This window comes from Dermochelys coriacea, chromosome 1, assembly GCF_009764565.3.
Source record: "Dermochelys coriacea isolate rDerCor1 chromosome 1, rDerCor1.pri.v4, whole genome shotgun sequence".
NCBI lineage: Eukaryota > Metazoa > Chordata > Testudines > Dermochelyidae > Dermochelys > Dermochelys coriacea.
In genome coordinates this window covers 125,207,606-125,210,312 of record NC_050068.2, presented here as the reverse complement: position 1 = coordinate 125,210,312, position 2,707 = coordinate 125,207,606, and positions in this window count along the sequence as shown.

Sequence of the window (2,707 nt, the reverse complement as noted above, 5' to 3'; positions counted from 1 at the left end):
CATATCAGTTGTGTCTTTTCCCTGACCCAGTGTCCTCTGCAGAAGCCTTTCTGTTCCCCTCAGCTCTTATGCTCATTCCTAGCCTGCTTCCTGCAGTATTACATTCCACAGGCCATCGACTTGGAAGCGGCATATGAACTAGGGTCTCACTGATTAGACATGTAACTATCTGATTGGTAAGTACAAATTTAGAATTTTGCATGTACACTTGTGCACGCAAACTTATAGATCCATAAACATTTGGAGACCGAGAGCCAAGTGTTGCTCTCATTTACATTGCAGTAAATATGGAATAATTCCACAGACTTCAAAGGTATTATTCTAATTTTACACCAGCATAACCAAGAGCAGAATTCAGCCACAGTTTGAGGCCCCTTTGACATCAAATCCAGTTGTTACTTTATGATCTCAGGGAATAGTTATAACAAAAGGAACTGTTGCCTAGTGTTTAGAGCATGCAACTGGGAGCGAGGGTTCTAATCCAAGTGCATTGACATTATCAGGCAAATCACCTAACCTCTCTGTCTCCATTTCCCCATCAGTAAAATGAGGATAATACATTTTCGGTACCTTTGAAGGGTTTTGAGAAGGTTAATCTGTAAATGTATTTTACAGCACTTTGAAAAAAATCAAAAGCGTTATTGTACGTATGTGCTAAAATCAAAAGCGTTATTGTACATATGTGCTAAAATGTGTACTAAGATACTGCACATTTCATTTTTTTTTTACAAAACCATTTGCAGTCTAATTTGTGATAATAACACCTTTAAGAGATGGTGCAAGATAGCATGAGACTGGGTGGGTACTTCCTTCCTGATACACTTTCTCAATAAATGAGTAGTAAGAAACAAGTAGGTCATTTATTGAAAAAGGGGGGGGGAAACCTTTTAAAAAAAAATTTATAATATCTGACACCCAAGCAATGCCCTGAAGTCACAATGTTTGAGCAGTCTGTGGATGATCAGAAGTGCTCAGATACTACAGCAAAGAGCATCACAGATTTAAAAATAGCTAGGGTTGCGTACAATTGAGTGGCTGTGGTCAGATACACCGGGAGTGGGTATGACATGAAAGTGCGAAAGCTGTGGATCCAAACACCACGACCTTTGTGAGCTCAGCTGCTTGTCAGAGACCAGGCAGCCAGTCTGAGTCACAAGACATTGAGCCTGGGGAGCCTGCCTGGTTTTCATTGAACATTCTGACAGAATTGACACATTCCCATGAAATATTTCAACTCCCTCAAATCGTCATTTTCCAATAGAAAACTTTCATTGGAAAAATGTTAACCAGCTGTACTTCACATTAGATAGCACTTCACATTGACTTCATTTGCAGCTGTGAGCACTCAGACATTCAGCAAATCAGATCCCAGGTGTCTCAAGAAAATGAGGAATATGATTAGTGGCCATCTGTGAAAAGTTTGGTTTAAGTGACTTGCCCGGAATCTCACAGGGACTCTGTGGCCGAGGCAGGGATGGAATCCAATTCCCCAGAGCAGCATTCAACTGCCTTACCTCTGAATAGGGCCCTACCAAATTCACAGTCCATTTTTGTAAATTTCACAGTCATAGAATTTTTAAAATCTTGAATTTCATGGTTTCAGATATTTAAATATTAAATTTCACAGCTTTGTAACAAACATGAATATATATTTAAAAATGGCAAAATATAAACATGTAAAGCCCTTAAGACTCAACGTTTCTCAAACTGGGGGTCCCAACCTGAAAGGGGGGTCATGGTATTGCCACCCTTACTTCTGCGCTGCCTTCAGAGCTGGGTGGCTGGTGGGCAGTGGCTGCTGGCAGGGTGCCCGACTCTGAAGGTAGCGCTGCTGCCAGCAACAAGACATAAGTAAGGGTGGCAATACTGTAAACCCCCTACAATAGCCTTGCAACCCCCTTTTGGGTCAGGAACCCTCAGTTTGAGAAACACTGTGTACTTTTGTATACTTTTACCCGATAGTATAGGAACTTTTACTGTATAGGGCAAAAGTACACAAAAGATCAGATTTCATAGTAGAGACCAGATTTCACAGTCTAAAATGGGTTTTTCACGGTTGTGAATTCAGTAGGGCCCTACCTATGAAACTCCCTTTCCCTTCTTGCAATCCCCTGCACCATTCCTTCCTACACACTGACACTCTGAGGGTAGAGCTTGCTATTGATCTTGCTGGGGGTGGGGCTGCGGGTGGGAATAGGGGCAGCCATGTGGAACACTCTTGCCCCCCCCATCCATTCCTCTACTGACCATCTGTTAGCTGGACTGCCTCCACCCACCGGTCCTTGGATTACTGCTGCAGAGACACCTTACCACAAGTGCACATGAGAGCATGTGCTCCCTTGGACTCTTCCACACCACTCAGTTTGCATTGGGCTGGTGAGCCTCCTCCTCCTCGCCCACTCCCCCTCGCCCACTCCCCTCTCCATATGCATGGTCACCCTTCCCCTTGCAGTTTGCTACTCCCAGCCCATCAGAGCTCCCCCTCACTTTGCTGTTCGATAGCTTCACCACCCTGCCCTACCCCCCTGCACACACTGTTTGGTACTCTCCTTCCTTGACCAGCCCAGGTCTCCCGCTTCCCTGTTTGTTTCCTATCTAGGCCTCTGCCCATTATTGTTTGTTCCCTGCCTCCACTGCCCATTCACCTGCACATTCCCAGCACTTATGATTCCCCCCCACTCCACTGCACCCTCTCACACCTATATCT